The sequence below is a fragment of the Schistocerca nitens genome, chromosome 2, assembly GCF_023898315.1.
Source record: "Schistocerca nitens isolate TAMUIC-IGC-003100 chromosome 2, iqSchNite1.1, whole genome shotgun sequence".
Lineage (NCBI taxonomy): Eukaryota > Metazoa > Arthropoda > Insecta > Orthoptera > Acrididae > Schistocerca > Schistocerca nitens.
Window position 1 is genome coordinate 426393849 of NC_064615.1, and position 20544 is coordinate 426414392.

Sequence of the window (20544 nt, forward strand, 5' to 3'; positions counted from 1 at the left end):
GGGTTCTTTGCGTCCGGCCATCCTAATTTAGGTTTTCCGTGATTTTCCTAAATCGCTCCAGGCAAATGCCGGGTTGGTTCCTTTCAAAGGGCACGGCCGACTTCCTTCCCTGTCCTTCCCTAATCCGGTGAGACCGAGGACCGCGCCGTCTGGTCTCCTTCCCCAAACAACCCAACCCCAAGCAGGGTTCTTTATTAACAAGAACACGAAAGCTTCTTATCTTTAAGCTAGTCCATGTATTGTGGTACAAGCTCTTACGTAATAGTCGGCATTAGCCTCACTGCAGGTGAAATACAAGTCCTGCTATGAACACTACACTCTCGTAGCCGGTGATGTACACTGACAGACACAAATTACTTTTAGAATAGTGACCGAACTAGTACTGAGCTGACTGCAACTGCAAATGACTGTCTGCGACTGGACTGTCTGCCTGTGACTGACGGGGCCCCCCGGTTCGTGGTGGCGATCTAAATACTGGCGGTCGAGAGGACGTTGGCAGTGCGTTACTTTCGAGTCTGTCTCTGGCCTGTCTCCTCATAGGCGCGCTTCATAGAGTGCCTATTATCGATTTTCTTGCAACCTCTTTGCCGACCGGTGTGCTGGCGACAGCCTGTGCCAGCACAGAATCTGCCACATTACAGTTTATGTGGGGTCAGGGATAATGATTTTGCAGTACGTGACATCGATTTTCGAGCGTTTATAGATACTATACTTATAAGTGAGTTCTATGCATGATCCTGGGGTTAACTTTTTTATCAATGTATTACTAATATTGACCTTTGGCAACATACAACAGAACTCGGTGGAAAGGCGTTTCAGCTAGAGGGAGCCATTGCCAGTGTAGGACCGATCTGGGGGATATTTTCCTTGTTGTACAGACTGGTCCAACTGCGTACAATTGTACCAAGGCTTGATTCACGTGATTTTGTACCAGATGGCACCGGGATATCACTGTGAATGGCTGTGAAGCCCAATCTACCCAATGATATACTGGATCTAGCAAGTTGTTTTACTAAGAGGACTGTTATAGTTGTACAAGAGAAGAATAGCAGGAAAATGGTAGTAATAATTATGGATAATTTTCGCGCTAGAACATCAAACTGCAGAGAGACCAATATATACTACTGGGGCGGAATGAAATCGGATTTGGAACGATATGTAAGGAACTGTATGTATTGATCACAGTGAGCTTACTTGAACTGTAATGAGTACCATTGCAGAAGCTGCCGGAAGAATCAGACCCATTTGAAATTCTTCAGCTTGATGTATTAGGAGCACTCAGTCATACACCTGCAGGAAACCAATTCTTATTAACAATAATACATCTCTTTTTTCAGTATTTGGAGATGGTTGCTATGACAAACGAGTGAGTCAGACAAACGATGGTTAACAACTGGATGTTTAAGTTTGGAGCACCAGCTACAGTGGTTATAGATGAGTGTACGAATTTAATGTCGGACTAAATGAAGGAGCTGCTGGTTATTGCATGTGAAAGAACTAGCTCTCTTCATCCACAGACTAACGGTAGAAAGAACACGTACACAGAACATTGAAAAAATGTTAAGCATATTCTGTCAGCCCATAACTAAAAAATACTGGGTAGTTCCCATATGTGGTGATGTATGGACAGAAAGTCCATCACCATTCGATCTGATAAAGGCAAGCAAGGCAAAGATGGAGGGTCAGTCCGCAAGTTTCGAAAACCAGTACAGAAGTATGGAAACGAGTACAGAAGGGAAATGCAAACGCATTAGAAGGAGGAGGAATTACTGAAAGTACAGAAAGTTTATTGTAGGATAATGAATGTTGTTATCCAAACGGAAAGATGAAGAAGTCCATCACAACATATCAAGGACCTTATCAAGTGGTGGAGACTACTTTGCTAGTCAATGGGAAGCTTCAGTTACCAACAGCAACAATGATAGTCCAGAATGAGATTTTCACTCTGCAGCGGAGTGTGCGCTGATATGAAACTTCCTGGCAGATTAAAACTGTGTGCACCGACCGAGACTCGAACGCGGGACCTTTGCCTTTCGCAGGCAAGTGCTCTACCATCTGAGCTACCGAAGCACGACTCACGCCCGGTCCCCACAGCCTTACTTCTGCCAGTACCTCGTCTCCTACCTTCCTAACTTTACAGAAGTTCTCCGGTCGGTGCACACAGTTTTAATCTGCCAGGAAGTTTCATATCAGCGCACACTCCGCTGCAGAGTGAAAATCTCATTCTGGAAACATCCCCCAGGCTGTGGCTAAGCCATGTCTCCGCAGTATCCTTTCTTTCAGGAGTGCTAGTCCTGCAAGGTTCGCAGGAGAGCTTCTGTAAAGTTAGGAAGGTAGGAGACGAGGTACTGGCAGAAGTAAGGCTGTGGGGACCGGACGTGAGTCATGCTTCGGTAGCTCAGATGGTAGAGCATTTGCCCGCGAAAGGCAAAGGTCCCGAGTTCGAGTCTCGGTCGGTGCACACAGTTTTAATCCGCCAGGAAGTTTCAATGATAGTCCATCTTGGACATCTACGACTTTTGTGGAGTAATCAGTGCCAGAAGTTTCAAGGGTGGAGCCAGAGAAGCACTGGAGTTGAAGGAATCAGAAGAAGAGACAAGAAGGTGTGGTTGAGTCTGTGCATATGTACTCTTCGTGTTAAACATCAAGAAGGTGAGGGATGTTTGTCAACGATTTCTTTTGTGTCTATGTTTCTGTGTGTATAGAATTGTAGCAATTAAGTTACATTAGTGTAAAAACTTTTTCTGTATTTTTGTTGTTTGAGAACAGGCTTGCCAGTGGCAGCAGCCTTCTAAGGAAGTAAGACAAGCGAAATTAGTTCCTGCCTAAAGGCTGTGATATGTGGATGGTAAGAATGGAAATCACAGTTGTATTACATTTTGTCTCCTGAACAATACTGTTTGGGGTTCCTGAAAGCGCGGAGCTAGCTGCCACCCGAGTTAAGCGCAATCATGGAAACTAGTAGGCAAAACCTAAACTTTTACTACCACACAGCATCACGAAAAGTGATAACTGACCGATCACGAGTATATATTCTAATTCGATTACTAGTAACAGGAAAACATATACAGTTTAAGTGTTACGTCATTCATACGTACTCAGTGATGTACAGTTGAGGATTCATTCGGTATTATTAATCTCAGAAGATAGTAACATGCATACAAAAAATGGTTCAAATGGCTCTGAGCACTATGGGACTTAACATCTATGGTCATCAGTCCCCTAGAACTTAGAACTACTTAAACCTAACTAACCTAAGGACATCACACAACACCCAGCCATCACGAGGCAGAGAAAATCTCTGACCCCGCCGGGAATCGAACCCGGGAACCCGGGCGTGGTAAGCGAGAAAGCTACCGCACGACCACGAGATGCGGGCAACATGCATACAATAGTGACAGAGGAGAAGTTGGAACATAGTGGAAGGCAGAAAGCTCACGGTATATCTGATCAGGGTAGCACAACCATCCAGGGCACATAAGCAGTGCAATTGTTCTTAGCCAGACAGAAAGTACCCAGACTGCGTTTCCAGTGCAGGTTTTCATTGGATTTATTCCACTTACATGGTGAAATGATGGTCACTGGGACAAGTCTCAATGGTAAGCACACAAGGCTGTGGAGCGGGAGGGTTAGCCCAGCCGTGGCAACATATTCACAGTTTGCATGATGACAAATCATTTGTACAAGCTTAAACTAATGAGTGCATGGACACAATTAAGCAAATTGCTTCCTGTATGAAATATTTTCTGAAATGTTGATTACACAGTAAACAATTTGTGTTTAAGAAAAATACGTCACAACACTCAATAAAGCAGATGTTCATAACATTTCAATAAATTTTATATTTAAGAAAGTATGAGCCTGGTACTTACTAAATTATATGTCAAAAACAATTTATCTGTTCAAAATAATTCAAACGAAATTTCGAATTTTAGAAATATTCGAACCTGGTGGTTACCTAACTCCATTAATAACCTTTCAGTTAACAATTTTAACTTAGAGACATGCACCACCACCCTCACTAAGTATTTAACTTATAGCAGTTCAGGTTACAAGACATTTAGGAACCCAGCGTTCAGTATATGATTAACTAAATATGGACAGGTCAGTGCGAACTAAGCTCTCAACTTAAACGTTAGCAGCCATCACAGTCAAGTCAGATGTGTTTAAGAAAGTAAGATACGTACAATAAGGTTACTATGGTCTTACATCTCCGGCCTCGGACCATCAACAGACTAACACTAATACGTCGGTCGGTTGGTCGCTAACAGACAGGCCCCACACCAGTGACCGACTGGGGCAGAGGAAACCTGCCATAAGGTCTCATCCATTTACCGGGGAGATGACACAGGCCCACGGATCGACTGAACTACAACAGGCTAAAATTCTAAATCAACGAATTGTTAAAGGATGAAAAATTGCAAATGGGGAACGTAGCAGTTCCCCTTAAGGGAAGTGAGAGTTATGTTCCCGCATTGATCAGCACTAACAGTGTCTGTACACATTAGTAGTTGCTTAGAATTTAACCTAGAAGAAACTGGGAACTCATCTACACGTCAGGCAATCAATATTGTTCCCAGAACACCAATAATGGCAACCAAACCCAAGGTACAATATTGGGTTCATGGGGGCATAGCGATCTGTCTTAGTCACGACTACTATATAACGTCTTGACTATCACTTGTCGTACTTTAAATGGTTCAAATGGCTCTGAACAGTATGGGACTTACATTTGAGGTCATCAGTCCCCTAGAACTTAGAACTACTTAAACCTAACTAACCTAAGGACATCACAGACATCCATTCCCGAGGCAGGATTCGAACCTGCCACCCCAGCTGTCGCGCGGTTCCAGACTAAAGCGCCTAGAACCGCTCGGCCACCCCGGCCGGCCACTTTTACTGCTTTGAAACATTGGCTGTCTTGAATGACGGTTTATTATGCCTCAAAACTGTTGAATTTGTTTCCATAAGCTCAACTAGAAATTCGAAGAAGCGTAGGAAGTAGTCCTTCATATGCAAACAAGCACTTATCAGACTAAATGTCTCATCAAATTCAGTAACTGGAATTGGCCACGTGGGTTGCCATTGTCCTGAATGGAAATCAGCATCTGAAGGTTGTCACTCCGTCCAGCGGTGATATCGGCGTGCAAGTACGACACGCATCAACACGTAGGCAACAACCCCACCGACCAAGGCATGGTCCGTCCGCTCAGCTCTGCTACACAACTTGCCACCACCACTCAAAGCTCCTAACTGCATCTCCTTTTCACAGCGTATCGCCCCCTCTGTATCTCGTGGCCTCACTCGTTGCTGAAGTACTACTCGCGCCTTCTCTCGGACTTCCCACATACCATCAGCCAGCACATTCTGCATACAAGATTCGCGAACCAGCCGGCTAGTGAAATATCGAATCGAGCGCCACGGTTCACATGGTATTAGTGGAGAATTGTTAAGACCAGGGTAAGCTCATGGAGTCAACACGGATCGAACTTAAGGGAAGTGGGTTATTAATCAATGGGACCACATGCGATGTACCAGGGATAACATTTCATCTACCATCCTCAGTTACGGGAACCTCGCAAGTGAACATCTCACAAATTACTTGTATTGGCCAGATGTACTTTTGGAGTTATTGTCAGTCTCAAATAATAAGATCTCCGAACCAAACTCTAGAAACTGTCCCAATCCATTCGCTGGATCGATTCATTACCGCTCTAGAAGGGCGTCATTCAGCCAAGCAGTTAATTCAGCACGTAGAGCAATTTAGAGAAGGAGAACAAAGTGTGACAGTGATTTAGAATGCCGTAATACCAAGCGTCATAGTGGCTCTCACTCCGTCTTGTAAAGCTTTTATTCTTTTGAAGCAGAGAACCGAGCATCACAATAAACCATCAACAGTCCACACTCCATTAGAGTGTATCCCTGCATCGTAAGAGAGAGTGAGAGTGTAGCCTTGTAGTGTGAATGTTTGAAATATTTAAATTTAGAGTAATAAGAAAGGAGGCAATAGAGCAAGCAGTGAAGGTTAAATTACCAGAATCACATAACAGGAGTGAAAAAGAACTCATAAGCAAGTAGCAGTAAGCAGCACAGTAAGTAAAATAGGAAACAGTACCTAATCCATGCAGGTAGATCGTCAGCTGTTTTGCTTATCAATTTCTCTGCATTTTTTGAGTCGTGGAGCATAATATGAAACCTGTTTTTAAGGTAAACCCGAGAGACTAGGACTTCTTCATTTGGGGGAGGGGGGGGGGGGGGGGGGACGGTGTTGTAATGTAGTGGATCGACTGTAGACAAGCACTGGATGATGTCACTGTAGTAATTAAAAAAGGCCGACGAAGTATTGTGAGGCAGGATAGTCTGTTGAAACAGTGAACTCATCGATACTGCACGGACTAGTGCAGAAAGGGGAAGGCAGATTATCAGACTGACAGTGGCAGTGGTGTTTTAGGTACCTTGACTGGTAGTGGCGCATATACACAACAGGCGTACTGACACCGACTATAAGTAATTAGTCTCACAGCCCTACCTGAATGGCCATTTGGTTAAATGGACCTTCCAGTAGGTCACTGGTTCGGAGCTACAGCAGGGCAGCAGCTCTATGCAGTGAGTTCCTCTCCACACTTAGTGCAGCGGTGCAGCTGGCCATCACAGGCCAACTCTAGCAATACGGCTGACTTCTGCCCAGAGGTAGTTGGTCGCTTTCAGTGCATACCAGCTGTCTATACCACCATCGCAAGACTGGCATATAATTATGGTGGGGGTTCCCTGCTGTGGTGCATCCTGGTGCTGCACACGGTTCGTAGCAGATATGCCATCGCCAAGTACACGCTCACTGGCCGCGGAAGCCTGAGGTCGGATGACATTATGAAGCTACCAGCATTTGGTGTAGATCTATGCATAATATGTTTCTCAGAACATTTTTCAATTAAATAGCTCGGTACAGAATTACATTCACATGAGATAGTGTTTTAACACATGTTCACTTCACTGATTCGTAGTTAATTACTGGATAAGTTGCACTTCAGTTATCGCAGGGTGGATTTGTTGTTCTGTGTGGAGCGGAAAGCTGTGAGATAAATAGCAACATATATGTGCAAATTTTTCTTATCTCCTTCTTACTGTTAATCTGTCTGCTAACGTGGACCATGTATGCTCTTGCAGACAGAGTGACAAGAGAACGAAGAGTGTCGATGAGGAGTCCTTATTTAATGAAATTTAAGAGTTCAGAGTTCGTTATATCTACATTTTGACTTTTCATTTTCATTGACAGTTTTAGGTATCACAAAGGAGGATGAGTGCAGCTGTTCAGCGTAAGATAAAGTTTATTGCAAAACGAATCAAAACGTTGATTGCAAGTACACTATCTCATGACTATATTTTCCTTAATAGTCATAGCTCTTACAACAGATGATGCTGATGATGATTGTGATCTTAAGAAAACCTACAGGATATTGCAGACAATTTTAATAAATATCATAGCTACGTGTGATAAACGAAGAAAGAAATCTACTGTATTTCGAATAAATTTGTGTATAGTTTATTTTTGTTTCTTTTGTTTGGTTTTACTCTTCCTCCCCGTAATATATTACACAAACAAATACTTTATCGTCTCGAATGAAAAACAGACCACAGTTGCACTAAATTATGTTTAATTTTTAAGCCTTGACCATGGTTTGTGCTATACTAATATAGCCTTCTTCGGAAGTCATACACACTAATAAATGAAAAATGTCTTAGCCCAGCGGCTGAATCAAAACCAATAAAATAACTTCACCAGACATAAGCCTGTTTCGAACATTCGAGACAATTTCGTAACGCTTAGTGTTGTCGCTGCCATGATGAAAATAATGAAATACTTTAACATTGAATCCCTATTGAGACAAGATCTCGCTCTTGCTGCAATAAGCATGCAAGCTGAGAAAGATGAAAAACTGAACAGTAGTTGGTACGTACCAAGGTTACAGATACTTACAAGGGAACCTCCCCATCGCACCCCCTCAGATTTAGTTATAAGTTGGCACAGTGGATAGGCCTTGAAAAACTGAACACAGATCAATCGAGAAAACGGGAAGAAGTTGTGTGGAACCATGAAAAAAATTAGTAACATATACCAACTGAGTAGTCCATGCGCAAGATAGGCAACATCAAGGCAAACGTGTGCTTAGGAGCACCGTGGTCCCGTGGTTAGCGTGAGTAGTTACAAAACAAGAGGTTCTTGGTTCAAGTCTTCCCTCACCCGAGAATTTTACTTTCCTTACTTTCGCAACGTTATGATATGTCCGTTCGTTCATTGACGTCTCTGTTCACTGCAATAAGTTTATTGTCTGTGTTTTGCGACCGCACCGCAAAACCCTGCGATTAGTAGACAAAAGGACGTGCCTCTCCAATGGGAACCGAAAACATTTGATCGCAAGGTCATAGGTCAACCGATTCCTCCACGGGAAAACACGTCTGATATATTCTATACGACACTGGTGACGGCATGTGTGTCACATGACAGGAATATGTTGTCGACTCACCTAACTTGTACACTTGGCGAATGGGTAAAAAGATTCTTCTACCTTGCCCGATTTAGCTTTTCTTGTGGATCTGATAATCACTCCCAAAAAAGTGAGGAAAACATAAGAGTTTGTCACATACACTGAAAATAAAAAATTAAAGTTTTCAATTGAGGGAAGACTTGAACCAAGGACCTCTCGTTCCACAGCTGCTAACGCTAACCACGGGACCACTGCGCTCCTGAGCTCACATTGTACTTGATGTTGCATATCTTGCACATGGACTACTCAGTTTGTATATTTTGCTTATTTTTTCATAGTTCCACACAACTTCTTCCTGTTTTCTCGATTGATCTGTGTTCAGTTTTTCAAGGCCTCTCCACTGTGCCAACGTATAACTAAATCTGATGGGGGTGCGATGGGGAGGTTCTCTTGTTAGAAAGATATTACGGATAGGTAGTAATAGGATTCTGAATCATTTATAAATGGGCTTAAGTAAGAAGCGCTTCAAGAAGCTAGTGCTAAAACATAGTATTGAAATCATCATTTGTGGAGTGATTCAGTAGAACTCTTCTAGCTAAGATGCTTAAACGTGTCACTGCTCAAGGTTCTTGCAAATGAACTGATAAGTTGCAGGATACAGAAGCGAGTACATTCATTCAAAACATGAAACAATTATTATGAGACTGTTAATGTGATGTATAAGCCTCCGAATATAATAAGGGAATGTACTGGTAGTCACCATTTAATGATCAATATGTTGTTTCATTGAAGTGTCATGTATGAAACAGAAATTTAAGAATGATAGTTGACACAAAAAGTTATTTAGTGCCGCGTAAAACAGAGAGAGCTGTGGGATTACTTAGGCATTTTATGTTCTGTGTGCATATGTGAGACGAAATTTCCTGCCAAGGCAGAATTCTAGGAACAGTATTTGACGTTATCATTTTTTGTTTATAACCAATAGTACATGTCGTTCTGATACTTTTTGAACATGGCACTAGTGATGGTTACAAAGTAATTGGTCTGTTTCATTTTAATGGCCTGTAAATTACTGTAGCTATAATTGGGAGGTCTAAATATCATTGTAGTAGCTTAAGAGATCCCTAATTTGTCTTTTTCCAAGAACGGGGCGTGACATGATGACATCGTAGAAACTGTGACTTCATTGCGATGGTGTCATAGAAAGGGGTGTAGCTCGTGAGGTCATGATCTGCGAAATCGACATCACGAGGATTTGAGTTTGATCAGTGTTCCAAGCAGTAGATTGCTATCGAAATAATACTTTACACGATCAAACTTCTAGATCACTGGCAAAGTTTTGAAAATTGTCTTTATTTTATCGTTTAGCTGGATGTAGCTGCTGGTGTGGTACACCACCACTGGAGTCGGCCTGTTGGTTCTTAAGGTCTGCAGTTTGGCTGAAATAGTTGCGGCTCTCCATCAGCGCTGGGTCCTTAAGTTAAGCAAACAAGTTCCATTTTGGAATGTTGTATACTGGTTGATCCTTTCTGTCTCGACACCGTAGGGGTGACTATCCTGATACATATTATATTCGTTGATTTGTTCATAACTTCCCTGAAGTCAGCGTCTTTGGTAGTCGGATGTCAGTTTGTGGAATGCAGTTCAGTGCCCATTGCGCTTGATCGGTCAGTACAGGGACAGTTAATGCTACTTGTGGATGACGCTGTCCCATAGGTGCACGATTGGAAACAGTAGGCCATGGCAACACGTCGGAGTCCTGTACAGTATGTTGATTTGGTTTCAACAGCGGTATGTGGGCGAACGTTATCCTGTTGGGAAAACCTCCGAGATACTGTTCATGAATGGCAGGACAACAGATCGAATAAACAGATAGACGTACAAATTTGTGGTCAGGATGTATTAGGTAACGACGATAGGGCTCCTGCTGCCATACGAAATCGCATACCAGGCCATAACTCCATCTATAGATATAGCGCGTCGAGCTCGAAGACAGATTGGTTGCAGGCTATCAACTGCATCAACTGCCCTCCTCCTAACCAACACACAGCCACCATGGGCACTCAGGTAGAACCGGATAAAATCAGTGAAACTCAACAGACCTCCATCCTGCCCTCCAATGAGCTCTTAGTTGGCACCACTGAAGTTTAAAATGACGATGGGCTCAGGGCATCTGGCTAGCAGCTGTCCTCGAAGTAACCGATTTGTAACAGTTCGTTGTGTCACTGTGGTACCAACTGCTGGTCAGATTGCTGCTGCAGACGCCGTACGCTGCTCCAGAGTCATAAGCGGAACATGACGGTCTTCCCTCTCGGTGGTGCCACGTAGCCGTCCGGAGCCTGGCCTTCTTGCAACAATACATTTTCGTGACCACTGCTGCCAGCAATCGTACACAGTCGTTATGTTCCTGCCAAGTCTTCCTGCAATATTTCAGAAGGAATATCCATCTGCTCGTAACCCTACTAAACGACCTCGGTCAAATTCGGTGACGTGTTTGAGCTTGGCGGAGTTGCTGGCGTCGTGTTTCGAATTCCTGGCGCCACTACCTCGATCTATTGTGTGATGTTTCTCTGGTTTGAGGCTACTTACATTTTTGCTCGAGGTTGTTGATGGGGATGGAACGTGTTGTGGCCTGGAGAGTTGATGAGTGGTAACGGATCGAGGAGAACTGTGTGAGAAGTCCGCCCAGCGAGTAAGACGAGCACTTGCGCAAGCGTCTTGGGCACAGAGTATGGCGAGTGGTTGTATGGCATATTTTTTTGGCCGATTTGAATCCGTGGCTGACTTCGAGTGACCTTCTTAGTGCATAGCCTGGCCACCCAGCTCTTGGAAGCAGCACACTAGTGAGAGTGTTGAAGCCAGTTTCTTGGACTGAATACTGAGCCCCCTTTGGAACCGTGCAGCTTCAGGTTTGATTCGTGAACTCTAGTTAAGTTTTGGATTTTGAGGAGTTAGCTGTTATTATTTAAGGCCTGCCTGCTTTCTGTTTGGTTTTTAGTTAACTGAAGATGTTATTAAAGAAGGCCTGTCTGTTTTCTAAAAAGTAATTTTGCTAAGTTCAAGCTGTTATTATTGAAGGCCAGCCTGTGGGCATTTGAAAAATTTAACTTAACTAAAGCTGTTATTAATATAGGCCTGCCTGTTTTCTATTTAATAATTTTACTTAACTCAAGCTGTTATTAGGGAAAGCCTGCTTATTTCCATTTGATAATTTTGGTTAATTGAAGCTCTTACCATTGGAAATGGAAATGAGCGTTTGGCGTCATTGGCCGTGAGGGCCGTACGGAGCAGGTCCGGCCGCCTTGGTGCAGGTCTTATTACATTCGACGCCACACTGGGCGACCTGCGCGCCGGATGGAGATGAAATGATGATGAAGAGAACACAACACCCAGTCCCTGAACGGACAAAATCCCCAGCCGGGAATCGAACCCGGGCCGCTTAGGACGGCAGTCCGTCACGCTGATCTTTCAGCTATCGGGGCGGACAGCTCTTACCTTTGAAGGCATTCCTGTTTGCTATTTGGAAATTTTACTTAACTGAAACAGTTGTTAAAGAAGGGCTGCCTGTTTTGCATTTGGTAATTTTGCTTAACTGAAGCTGTTAGTATTGAAGACCTGCGTGTTAACGTTTTAATTAAATTAAGACCTGTTTTGTAATTTGGGTTAGCTGAAACTCTTATTAATCGAGTCCTCCATTTTTAACTGACCTATTATTGAGGTCTGATATCTTACTCTTTCTGTGTTGTAATTAACTGAATCTGTGGTCGCCAAAGGCCTATCTCTTTCAGAGGTGTCTTTGTCAATGAGGTAGTAACAAGAAATGACACTTGACGGTACATGGGCCCTAAACTTTCGCCCCACATCCCTTTAACCACAATTGTAGGTTTCAGAGTTGATAATGGCGTCTTTGTCGCTTCAAAGAAATTCTCGTCTAACATTAACTCAGCACGTTCAATCTCAAAGGTAAGCAACGCTGATGACCGTTACAGCGTGTATTTACAGCAAACTTGATACGCAGCCTCTTAGTAGTGCTGCTAGTGCCACTCTTACGCGACTGGCGCAAAGTCTGAATAAACACCATCTTTCAGATGTAGAAAGACTCCTGTCACGTTTTATGTAGCGCAACTCCTTCCTGGTGTTGCGATTTTTATAACATCAATGTATACCTGCCGGATCTTCCACTAGATTTTAAATTTCGCCTGTTGTGCAAGCAGCACAGCGCTGCAGTCGCCGTACTGCGGCGCCTCCTGGCGTCGTTGAGACATCTCTGCCACCATTTTAGCACGGGACGGGGGTAGCGCAGACAGCATCCACCAGCAGCGAGATGAATTGCACCAGTCCGAATGCGACAGTTTGGCAGGAACAAACCGTTTGAAATCGCTGAACGTACGAGGGCTATTCCGAAAGTAAGGTCCGATAGGTCGCGAAATGGAAACCACGGTAAAAATCAAAAATGTTTTATTTGCAACAGTTAGATACACCTTGCAGCTACTTATCTCCATAGTCGCCGAACCGACTTAGACGTGTATCGTAGCGTTGTACCAACTTTCCAATACCCTCGCTATAGAAGGCAGCCGCCAGTGCTCTCCGCCAATTCTCTACGCTGGCCTACGGCTCGTTGTCTTGTGCCGAAATGTTGTCTTCATAACCAGCGGTTCATGTGACCAGAGCTGAAACTCAGAGGGAGACAATTACGGGCTGTATTGTGGGTAATCTCACATTTCCATTTGAAAACGATGCAGGAGCATCTTCATTGCCCCTGCAGAATGCGGCTGAGAATGGTCTTGAAGACGAAACAGCACGACAGTTATGTAATGTTAGCTGCATAGCTTCAGGGGAAATTTCTCACCAGGCCCCCGTACTTGGCGGCAGACACAATTTTCTAGACATCTTTACGCACTCACTGCGAGCTCAGAAATGAGAAGAGCGACGTGATGCTAACTGGGGTTATACTAGAGACACTACCCAACACATCTGTGCAAAGCTTTATCGGATTTTCATAGTCGTTTCCATTTCGTGACCGATCGGACCTTACTTTCGGAATAGCCCTCGTACACGTTCGCAGACCGGGCAGTATATATTTTTCCGGTGGTCACCAACTGGCTTTCTTAACCAACAGGGACTGCTAGGTTGATTGCAGCGGCCGTTTTGGTGAGCAAGTGCAAAATAAAACGATGTCACACGAACGTGCTCTCGGACTTCGGTCCTCAGCTGTTTATTTGAAACTGGGATACCACTTGCCATTAGGACGTTGTACTGTGTTCCTGCCTTTGTAAGCAGCGGCCCATGTGAGTAGTATAGTTTTAGTTAACATCCTGAACATAAATTGAAGCTATTTGACTATGCTTATATAATACTATTTTCTACAGTTTTGTACAGCGTTTCCTAGGAGGAATGGTCAGTACTCAGTGGTACGGCAGGAACGATAGTTTGAAACAAGAAAATCGTTTGAAACAATAAATTCTTTAAGAGCTATGGTTTTTCATCTTCGATACTGTGATCTCTTCTAATGCAAGCACTTTGCTTTTCATAGTTTGTGAGGAGGATCAAAAAAAAAAAAAAAAAGGTCCTGCAAACATGAGCACTAAAGTGCATACCTTAACAACTGTCAGTACTTGTTCATCTTCGATCTTCTAGTGAAATGAGTGTTCGTTTTAGATCTCGTGTTTACTTAGCAATTTTTTACTATTTTGGCCTATAATGTCTCCTCCCATAATATGGAAAGCAAAGAGCTTGCTGTAGAAGAAAATTGTTTTAGAGTATCGAAGAAGTCCATCTTAAGGTATGCATTTTAGAACCCCTGTTTGCTAGACATTTTTTTTTTGCTTCGAATGGTTCGTTCCTGTCATACATCAGTCTATTAAAATTTCTTCCTGTGACACTCAGTATGTGTGAGAGTATTTATTGGCCTCTAGTACTGGAATCTTGTTTGTTCAAACCTGTAAACCTAGACTTGTTCATCATGTTTCGTTTATTTGATCAAAGTAACTACAGGAAACACTTCTTGCTAAATCTTGCAGATTCTTTACGTAAACAGTTTCACTGTGTTCCATTAATTTTGTGGATCCGTAAAAAAAATTACGACTATAGTTACGATTACAAAAACTTAAGTGCAGTTACGCCATAGTTAATGTTAACTATTGTGAGTTGATGAAGTGTTAACACTGGTCCCCATTTTCCGCGTTTACGTAAGCGAACCACTCCGTTGCTCCTTGCAGGTAAAATAATTACTGTTCCATATGTATTCATTTTTTTTGTGCATATACATATGTAGTTCTGTTTCAATACAGTCTTCTTGCCTCCTAGTTACGGAATTCTAACAGATGGAAAAATTTACCATTTTAGTCACGAAACGTTCTCTCTTTCCACGTCGAATAAAAATGATAGGAATCTCTTTCAGAGAATATCAATGACTTCAACGCGAACGGCGTTTCGGAGCAAGTCGAAGAAATATGGAAAAATGAATACGAATATTAATTTTCGGACGGTAGGGTGAAATAAGTAATACCTCTAAACTGTGGGTGTAGTTTTTGGTTGCAACATTCCCGTTGTACGTGCAAGCGATATCATGAATAGTAAGAGGGTCAGGCGTGAACATCTGAGGTCAGTATTAGGGCGCTTTTCTAGCGCTGCTTATAACCAACTCGTGGTGCTTCTGATAAGGAACCTCGTCGGAATCGGACACTCTGCAAGCGTGTTATTAGCGACTTTCGGCCGAGTAATAGGTACCTCACCGTTAAGACAACGAAAATAAAAGAATAATCACTAATGCATTCCATTTTATAGAGGGAATGTGGCTTAATCAAGTGGGGTACTTCAAGCATTAATTAAGCGAGAGGAAACAGGTCGTATTGTGAACTGAGGAAGTCTGCGTAACGCAGGAGCCTACAAACACTACACTGGTCACATTTGCCATTTGGTGCAGACGCTAGTCACAGCATAGAACATGTGTGGTAAATTATACTACCCCAGCATAGAAAATACATGAAAAATGGCACCAGCAAACATTGGCTTTGCGTAAATACTTGGATGGCTTTGTGACAGATATTAATTTTAACCACGCTTTGGGAAAGAAATCGTTTCATGTAATATTCAGTAAGTAGTAACAGAGGTCTTTGTAATTTACTGTTCATTAGGAAGTAAGAGAAATAAGTGCAGCAAGGCAGTGAACAGTACGTTGACTATGTTATACACTAAAAACTAGTCTTTGATTGTGGAAACAATCGTTGCGTACCTAAAGGTCCCTACGATATCAGTTTAAATTAAGTAGCACCATATAAATGTATATGTGCACGTACAGTAACTATTCAAAGTAGTGTACGAGGAGCAACATTTTTGTGATAAAAGAGTAATTTAGCTTTATGTCCAGGAACATAGCATTTATAGTACAATTTTATTTAGGGGCTTGAGAATTACACTCCGCTAACATTACACTTCTGTAGCACATCACGTTTCACAAGTCATTTGCATTAGAATTTCCTTCATTTAGCAAGTTACCCATTCTTACTTAAAGTTAGACTAATTTAGCTGATGGATCCATTAACAAAAGTAAAATGACCGTTGGGAGGGTTTCAAGTACAGCCTTATCATGTAAAACAGAACAATAGAAGTGTGGTTTGATGTTTAGACGTAATTGGCACTGAAACGCAGAGAGCCACTGTGCAGTTGAAATACTGCACAGTTATTTGTCTGCAGATAAACTGAGAACATTGCCGACGACTAAATGCTCATGTGGTCATCACAAAAGAAATTAAATTAGATGTACTGAGAGCTCCATGTATTCTGATCACACAAGCATACACACAAGCATACTTCGACAGACCAGGTCAGAAGTTAACTGTACTTATTACCTAATCATTAAAAAAGTCAATTTTACACCCACTTTTACAGAAGGACATTTGCAGAAACCTGTAGTTACCTTCGCCATTAATAGTTTGGGCAGCTAAGATTTCTAAATTTCACAGAACACATACAAGCTGGAAAAATATAAGAAAAGTGAGTATACCCTACATGATCAAAAGTATACAGACATCTGTTAGTGGTGGTTAATAAGGGGGCTGTCCTCCCCAGTGTGAATAGGAGGCCACCCGCAATAAATAATGAGTTTCCAAGTAGCATGTAAGAGGTACTTTACTAATACAGCACATAAAGAGCAAGGTTCAACGAAATGTAGATTTTGATTCATGCAACTGAAAGGCTCCACCTGATCTGGTACGAATGTAGCGAATCCAGAGTCTGTCGTGACGAAGGTTGTGTTCACGTCGTGGCGTCAGTGAGGATAACAGTCTATCGTGTTGTAGATCGTCATGCTAACTGCTATCTACAAGTTCACATAGAAGAATATCAGTTCCGGAGAACAGAATCGCCGGCCGCGGTGGTCTCGCGGATCTGGGCGCGCAGTCCGGAACCGTGCGACTGCTACGGTCGCAGGTTCGAATCCTGCCTCGGGCATGGATGTGTGTGATGTCCTTAGGTTAGCTAGGTTTTAGTAGTTCTAAGTTCTAGGGGACTGATGACCACAGCAGTTGAGTCCCATAGTGCTCAGAGCCATTTGAACCATTTTGAACCAGAACAGAATCAAAGGAAGGAAAGCATTGTGGAGACGAAGAATCAGTGATGGTTGGTCATTCCAGATGTATGCTGTTAAGTATCTTCCATGCATGGCAGCTAAGTTACCGAATCTGATGAAGGCCATAGTCGGAGGACGTGAAAGCTGTGGTGGTAACGATTGGTCAAACGGTGTGACGTGACCTCCGATAGATGAGCCTCTAGGCGCAACCAGTGAGCAGCGTCTTAAATAGTCAGCACGGGTAAAGATACCTGCGTGGTGCTTGTTGAGCACGTGATATTCTGATGTAACGTGTAACGTAGTGCCGTAATTGCAACGCCGTGGTCGTCGGTGAGCACGTTGCTTGAGAGCGCCTCTGGCGCCCCCTAGGTGTAGGTGCGTCAACAAGCGTGCTTATGTTTGTCGGCTGCAAGTGACCAAACAGGCTGTGTAGTTGCTTTGCTCGGCGAGTATACTGTTGCCCGTGGCGAAGCGCCTGAGTCAGTGGGCTACCCGCTGGTCGAGGGCGTTGCACCGAAAGCAGAAGTGGCCTGAATATGGCCAGATATATCGCAGTTCGTATGCTTCGTGCTACAACAGTGAGAAAGCCACATTGCTTCTTTCTCCCCACCAGTAGCTGTTCAAATTGAGAGTTGCAACTGCAATTACCGCATAACATGGATTTCACTACTAAAAATTCTTAAAGATGTCGGGATTCATTGCGAAACGTCCTGTGTACGGGCCAGATGTGATGAGAAAACTTACTGTGTCGTTTGTTTAAGAAAGAAAGAAAGAAGAATGTTCCCTACGATGACAGGTCACCGTCCATCTGTTGTCACCAAAGGTGGGAATATTGCATGTACCAAGTCTGTAAACTCAACTGATGGAGATCGGACAGTGTCGAAAAATTTAAAAGATAGCCGAGAACAAGTAATTTAAAAAAAAAAATATGGCAGATGATGGGAAATTTAAAAAGAGAGATAGCGATGTTGGGAAATCTAAAAACCAGAGACGGCACTGGCGAGGAATTTAAAAATATGTGAAATAAAACAATGTAAGGCAAAACTATAAAACTAAAGGACCTTTCATATTAAATTTAACTATACTAGAAGGTTTTTTATTTTTCAAACAATAAATCGTATTCAATGTTTCACTTTTCCACACACACACATGCACAACGCAGGAGAAAATTTAAAAATTGCAGATGGTGCTGGCAAGAAATTTCTTTAGCATCCGTTACAAATGAAGTAGCCAGATGCAACACTCAAAAATGGAAGATACAGGAGCCAGGAAGAATTTTCATTGACATGATACAGCTAATGACGGCGAAGTATATACGAGTATTTTTTACTAAAGTATGCCAAATTAAACAGAATCCTATCAAACAAAAGTATATCACCAACCTGCTTTGGATACTTATCAAAACGTTATGTTAATCACACACACACACACACACACACACACACACACACACACACGCACACACACACATACACGTACACACACATGAGCGCGCGCCCACGCACACACAGACATGTCTTCAATTACTTTGTCCTCATCAGAAGATTTTATTACGTTCATGCTTTACTCTTTCAGTGCAAACCATTTAGTATGTGTAGTATCATTTTACACAAATTATGCCAAGTGTTCCACACTGGATCGCCAGTTTCAGTTTCCACACTGGATCATTTAAACTGAAAGAATTTTTCAAACGTAATAAATGCAAATGATGTGTAATAAGTTTTTATTTTTCACATAATAAATCACATTTAATTTTTACATTTCCAAACATATTCAAAGATCACATTTAACTCCTCCTTTTGCTACAAGTCTCATTTTACATTATCATACATACACAAAGGTTTTCATTTTACCTTAGAGAATGTTGTGCTGACAAACCTAGCTAATGCTATTTGACACCAGATCTACACGACTCTTGGGCTGACAACATATAAGAAAGTGGTGTAATGGAATGAGAAAGAGATTGTACAGAAAAAAATGATATAGAGCTTATGTGCCTTGTCATGTGTAAACCTGTTTTTATTTTTCAGTAGACTGCTGCCGTATCAACTGTTGCGCATACGGCAATGACCCAACACAACAGTGATCAGTTTATCATCTAATATGAAACGCTTATCGCCTTTAGCCTAAAAGAAGAACTTTCGTTTAAAACTTATGAATAGCAATGTGTGTGGTAAAACTGTGCAGAACGAATAAAAGACAGAAGACATAAAATTATCGATATCCCGAGAATGCAGATACGGCGAACATATATTGACTGCAAAGCCCAATTTACAAAGGAGTTTTTTTTTTAACGAAACATCAATATTCAGTTAAACACTTGCAGTATTTGATTAGCAAACAGTAGTAGGTTCCAATAGTAGTAGGTATGCTTCCTTTGCATATTTCAGAAACCAATCTTAGACACTTTCTTTAATGGTATATACTAAAAACAGCATATAAAATTGTGTTACATGGATATCATGTGGTTTGATACCTAGGTTTCCTGTAAATAACTGCTATATCACTCCACTCCAAAATAAAAAGTGGATTGCATAACTGAAAGGCGAGATGAATTGTGAATCTTTATCGAATTTATCAGTGTATAATCCAAAAGTGTATGCATTTGAAACTACTCGAAAATCAGGGAACATAATGAGCATAGTAGACGGTATGTAACAATCTTGTGTTAGAGAGTTAACCATCGGTAATTACTGGCAATGTGTTTAGAATTCTGATGTTAAAACAACTGTATATCATGTTACGCAAGCTAGTCATCACTGGCTATTATGATACCACATGACCTATTTTTTATACCTGAATCTGTTCAAATCCATTCCAGCCTATCATAAGTGATTTTAACACACTTCTTTGATGATTCACAAATTATTTAGACTACTGAACTGCCCCTATCAGACCCCTTCATCACCAACAGATTGAAAAATGGGTATGCCACAGTATTTGATGTACAAAATCTCTCGAAAGAAAAAGCACAGAGGACAGTAGCAGACATAACAGACTGCGTTACTGCTTCATACCTCATCTCCTAATGCCTCCCTTTATTCCCAATAATATCGCTTATTCATCGATCCAACCTTTCACATTCTTCTGACCAGACAAAAATGCATGTGTGCTTTCTCACATACGCAAGCTAAGAGAGGCTGTGGTTTGTTGCAATAAGCAAAAAGCTATGTCAGCGAGTTCAGACTTGTCGACACCTGCGTGACTGCCATGGAATTGGCATGTGTGTCGTATTATGCCAACCTGAGTCAAATGGAAGATTTGTTAGTTACATAACGAACTTTCCCGTTCTTCCCGAAATGGTTCATAGACTGGTTGGTTGAGATTGGTTGGTTGATTTGAAGGAGGGGACCAAACAACTATGTCATCGGGCCCATCGGACTATGGAAGGATGGGGAAGGAAGTCGGTCATACCCTTTGAAAGGAAACATCCAGGCATTTACCTGAAGCAATTTAGGGAAATCACAGAAAACTTAAATCACGATGGCCGGC

General features: G+C 42.2%; 1 non-coding gene across 1 annotated transcript; it reads left to right on the forward strand.

The window, feature by feature from the left end:
* The first annotated feature begins 2387 nt into the window (after positions 1–2387).
* On the forward strand, positions 2388–2461 carry Trnas-cga (transfer RNA serine (anticodon CGA)). The gene has a single exon. It is a non-coding gene; the product is annotated as a tRNA-Ser (tRNA).
* The last annotated feature ends 18083 nt before the right edge of the window (positions 2462–20544 follow it).